General features: G+C 39.9%; 1 non-coding gene across 1 annotated transcript; it reads left to right on the top strand.

Moving 5' to 3' along the window:
• The first annotated feature begins 454 nt into the window (after positions 1 to 454).
• trnar-ucg (transfer RNA arginine (anticodon UCG)) lies at positions 455 to 527 on the top strand. Its single transcript has one exon. It is a non-coding gene; the product is annotated as a tRNA-Arg (tRNA).
• Positions 528 to 5,842: the final 5,315 nt, after the last annotated feature.

Genomic DNA, 5,842 nt, shown 5'->3' on the forward strand with positions numbered 1-5,842 from the left:
GGGAATCTACATGATATTCTGACCAGATGCCCATACCGCCTGATCTGGCTTCATTCAAAGAAGAGTGGCAGAGACTGTATTCTCAGCGTATTCCAGATGACTACGCTTATCACCCTGATCCAAGAGGGTGAGCCTAATCACCACAGAGTGGAAGATGATTTCAGCCCTTATGCATTCGCAGTCTCATTCATTTAGTCACCACTCATAAGGAGTTACCAGAGGTGAGCGTTGGAAGGAAGATCGACTGGTAGAACGAGATCCTCCAGTCGTGGTCAAAATGGTCTGATCCCTAAACTCTTCCACTTGAGGCAGCAACTGGTTCTAAGCAAGAAGAGGGCCCTCAACCCTTTTCCAACTGAGGATCAGAACCTCAGACTTGGAGGCACAATTTTATTCCTGGCTGTTTCACACTTGGCAGCAGACCACCCCTGTACCGGCCAGATGACTCAGGTGAGACCATGTGGCCTAACGGACAAGGCGTCTGACTTCGGATCAGAAGATTGAGGGTTCGAGTCCCTTCGTGGTTGTCTCATTTAGTTGTATGCTGTCATTACTGTACAGAAATCAAGAGCACTGTACTGAGTACTAACCAAATAAACACATGGTGAAAGCTGGTAAGTACTTTGCGAGTTGTACTCCATGTCAAAAATCCTCTGAATGGCATGCCATTAAAGTCAGAGGCTTTTACCAGTCTGTTACTGGTAAAAAAATCCAAAGTTAAGCTGATGTTACGCAATGATCTTGGCTTCCCCATACTGCCTACACTAAAGCTATAAAAAAAGATGAGAGACTTGAATGAGTAAGTTGTATCATGTCGAGTCATTGTAGCATATAACAAATGATAAAATAATTGCATTGAAAGCATTTTTTGAAGAACTAAAAGTCTTTCAACTCACCTGCTGATAACATCCAAATCCGCAAAATCAAAGGCAAGCTGTATAGAATGTTTGTGTGACTTAAATAGGTAACAGAGAAAACACTGAGAGCACTTATTCTGGCACAAATTTGCTCATAGGGCAATAAAGGTATTAGAGGTAGGTATTCTGTAAAGGTATTACAGAACACCATAGAAATATTATAGATTACTACAGAAATCCTTTAGTTTTTCTATAGTGGTTTTTCGTAAGGGTTGTATTTTTTATATTTATTGTTATTATTATTACAGGGCTTTGATGCTACTCCATCATCTGACACTGGTGAAGATGCGTCACAAGTAAGTTCAATGTCTTCTCTACTTTTAGCTCTTCCACAGAACCACTTGTAGTTACATTCAAAACTTGAATTCATTACTGGAACTGTAAACATAATATTGCATCTGTACTCTTTCTGTGAATCCCAGGATATGGGTGATACTGCATTGACTTTGACTGCACACAGCACAGCTGTTGAAAATGTGTTAGAAGTAAGTTGAATGACTTTCTCTCTATGTCTTTTCATTTCTGCAACTTGCATTTTCAAGCCAAATTTTTTTTCACAAGAGCAAATATTCACCTCCGGCATCAATAACATGCAACTCTTTTTGTGAATCCTAGGATATGGGTGCTATGGTTTCATGTACAGACACAACAGCACACATAGTAGACTGTAGTATTGTTACTGTATTGACTTGTCCAAGTGCTTACAGTAGGCAGGAAAAATAGTGTACAACAAATTACAATGTTAGTATAAACATTCCTTATGAACAATCAAATCACAAAACAGTATATACATGTGTACAAGGCATACTGTGAACATTTTACTTTTTTAGGCTAATATTTGCACATTGAGTTCTTTTTCTTTTCTTTTTTACTGTAATTTGCCTTTCAAATGAAAACACGAAAAGACTTGTTTTGTATTATATTTTGGTCATAACGAGCGTGCTGAAGTAAAAGAATAAATAACTTGACCTTCAAAAGCATCCCAGTGTTTTAGCTATAAGTAGGCTCCTGGCAATACAGTTTCAAAAGATGTCCTCTGCACCTCTGAAGCCGGTGTAATTTCCAGTGGGGGATGGGTATCGTTGTCTAATCGCTCCGACTATACAGCTGGGCAATACCCTCCTGTTTCCTGGGCCTAGTCGTTCTCCTTTTAGAGCCCAGTCCAACACAGCACGGTATGCTACAAGCCTACATTGACTAAAGAAAGATAAACAAATAGCAAAGGTTTGGTTATTTTCTCAGCACAGCGAACTGTCTATGTGTAGCAAAATAAGCAGAGGTGTCAAGAGTTCCCTTCCAACACAAGTAATTAATCTGAGTAAAAAGTAGACCAGTGTACTTGTCTTACAATCAGCTGATTCTGCACTGATTGGGTTGAGTTTGTTGTGGGTCCTTGTTAGGTTTTTAGTGTTTTCCAGTAACAACACAGTCTCTCATTATGGCGTACATGCTGTAACAGCTATGTAATATCATGTGCTACTGTTGTAATTACAAAACAAAAGTACTTTTACTTTTGACACCTCTGAAAATAAGCAGCGTTAGCTCGAACAGTGTTATTACATGAAATAACTCACTCAGTGGAAAGCTTTCCATCGGGACCTTCTGGTGTTGGTCCCTTCTTCCAATTTATTTTAGGGATGTAAAACACCATCTGCAGCACTACTGGGTGAATCAGATGAGGAAATCCCTCTGTCCGTGTGACACACTGTCCGTTGTCCTGGGCCTGTAAAATGTCCCACTCCTTGCAACATAAACTCTCCTCCTCGGTATCCATTTGGATACAACACTCACACGAGCACCACCAGGGGGGTATTCCTAGAAAGTAGCTAAAGAAAGCCAGGCTATAGCCGGAAAGCGTCGCTTGAACTAGCGCCATCTCCCATTTAAGCCTCAAGTCGTTCCTCGAAGATATTTTAGCTGCATCTCGGTGAGGCTAATCCAAGCGAGGCTTACATAGCCTAGCTTAGTGCGAGTGCACGAGGAACGTAAGAAGCCCTGACGAGTGGATGGTGGAAAAACCGAGATCTGTGTGAAAATGAGAGCAAGACAAGAGCTGTTATTTTTTCGTCAGCTGAACAAATAATGCTTATGGAGCTGTATGAGGATTTTAAAAGTGTCATCACCAGAAATGGTAATACAGCTGCTATCAATAAAGCGAAGAAACGGCATGGCTAACAACTGCAGACAGACTAAATGCGTAAGTTATGAAAGTTTCATACCATTGACATTCATTTTACTGTCCTCATGTATTTATGCTCTCCTCTTTGTGTTATAATGTGTTTACATAAAGCATGCTGAATTGTATCTGTATGAGATGTACAGCACAAATATACTGGCCCTGCTCAGTTTATTAATAACCCAATAATCGACACGCATCATCATACTGTAGTGACTATATTATCCTGTGTGTGTGACCCACATATTATTTTTTCACTGTTACATCTCAACAGGAGCTATCTTAACAGCCAAAAGCGTACCTGGCAGCAAGTATAGGTAAAGTACAGGAACATATTTCAGAGTGGTAAGTAGCCTTTGAAGAAATGTGTTTGTCCAATAAAGAGAGCACCAAACTAGATATGGAAGAAACTGAAAATAAAAAAGATCAAGCTAGAGATTATGAAACTGGAGAGGGATGTTAGTATAAATTCAGATAAAGGAGAATTTCGTGTTGTGAACTGTATTTAATTCTGTTTTCTCTCCACAGCTTGAGAAACATGTAATAATAATTAAACAATTCAACACAACTTGAACTCAAACTTGTCATTATTGTACGGTTCATGCAACGTGTTAGAAATGTGTTTTTTACATTTATATTCACAGTGGGGTGCCATGACCTAAACGTGTGGAAAGTTATAAATCATCTCTGTCCATTTAGCCTTCTTACACTTGCTCTCACTTAAACTGCTACTGTGTCAATGCTAAATTATGAAAAGAAGTTCTAACTCAAAGGTCACAACAATAAAGATCAAAGGAAATATGTGTCCCTGTATAGGTCCCTCACTGTGTCAGGAGAAACTGAGTCCTTTCAGGCACTAGAACTCAACGAAGAAAAGACTTGAGCCTGAAAAGTTGTCCACAAGACAAAATGTATAAAATATGAAGTATACTATTAATTAAAGATGGCTCTGTCAGAAGTCAGCCATGGTGCCTGAGAACTTTAAGCAATGAACCTGTATTTAATTTGGCCAAAGGTCATTTCTATCCGTGCCCTTGTTTTAGCATGTGCATGTGCATGTGCATGTGCATGTGCATGTGCATGTGCATGTGCATGTGCATGTGCATGTGCGTGTACATGTGCATGTGCATGTCCTTGTTCCTGGATCAGGATATGGCGTGAGGAGGTACGACCAGCATGCATAGCCTCTGTCCCCAAGCAGGACACCATTGAACTCTCCTGCAGAATAAGAGAAATGTTGGATGGATATACATGTGTTAAGACTTGGCAATTTGATGTAATGTGTGCCTTATATGGCTATCTATAATAAAGTATGACGAGCACTTTAAATTCCTTAAGATGATCTCCACACCTGACCTCTCATTACATTACCTAAATTCTGCCTATGCTACACCTTACTTCAAAAGTACACTCCTTCAGGTAAGTAAAATTCTTGTGCCTTGTGCAAACCTCTTTGCCAGTGAGGATGTTCGGAAGATCCTAGAATCATGAACTGATCCCGGCCATTTAGCCTCAATGTTGGAAATGAAATGAGCTCCATCACAGATCATCTGTATGGTCGGAGGATAGGAGTCAATGATGAGGTTTCACAGGGCATAAATGTAACATTGCTCAGCATTACTCAAAGGGGTTGATGTGGTATTTTTCAAAATGAGAAATCCAGTTCAGAGTCTATGGACAATTATCCCCAAGTGTACCTGTACATTTAGGATATGGAAAAATGTTCGGTTTACATAGTCAGCCTCCACGGGTCCAGCAGGGGCCTGGACAATGTGACAATGTTTAAATCCAGACTGAAAACAGTTCTATTTAGATGTGCATATGACACCTGAAAGTATTTTATCTGCACTCTTCACTTTTAAATTAATTAATTAATGATTTTTTTGTTTTTTGGAGTGATTTATTTGCCTTCTTGTGATTTTATGTAGCTGTAAAGCACTTTGAATTGCCTTGAGTACGAATTGTGCTCTACAAATTGCCTTGCCTTGGATGCGTACATGGGTACAGTGTAGTGCACCGATAACATTAGGGAAGCCTGAGGGAGATGATGAACTTAATGCAAATACTTCAGCCAGTAGGTTGTTTTACATTATCGGCTACTGTAAATGTGGAGCAGCAGCCTGAAAGGACAGAGGTCATATTTTTAATATGGTAAGATGTTTTAATTCCTGCGTTTTATCTAATATCTTGTTTGTACAGTCCTTGACTGTACAAATAATTTGTATCATTAACATTATTACCTGTCCCCAATTTTTCTGAGTCTGGTCCCACGTGGGTGTAGATCGGATGTTTGTTAGGTATTGATTAGTTTTAATGAATACCATGTTCTCTCTCATTTAATTTCATGTTCAATACGTGTGTATAGTTGCGTTTCTTTAGTTGCACTGGCACCGACTCATTGATTTTTCGAGACAGTGAAAGTGGTGATATGATAACCACAGTTTTTGCTTCGTTTTTTAGACAAGACATGAGTTGCGGGAGCGCAGAATTCTTGGTGAACATTTCTTTCCGGAGTCCGTTTAAGCCGGTCGGACATTTTTTGAGTTGCAACTAAGCTAAGCTTCAACTTTAGCCTGCCCGAGACCAGGCTAGTTCAGCAGCATAAACTACCATGGTTACTCAGCGGGCGTTCAAATGAGCCACCTTTATGGAACGGAACTCTCGCTAAATTTAGCCAGAAGTAGCGAAATAAGCCAGGCTTTCCGCTAAGCCAGCTTCTAGGAATACCCCCCAGGTCTCCGATGTCCTC

The sequence above is a fragment of the Odontesthes bonariensis genome, chromosome 8 (genome assembly GCF_027942865.1).
Source record: "Odontesthes bonariensis isolate fOdoBon6 chromosome 8, fOdoBon6.hap1, whole genome shotgun sequence".
Taxonomy (NCBI): Eukaryota; Metazoa; Chordata; class Actinopteri; order Atheriniformes; family Atherinopsidae; genus Odontesthes; species Odontesthes bonariensis.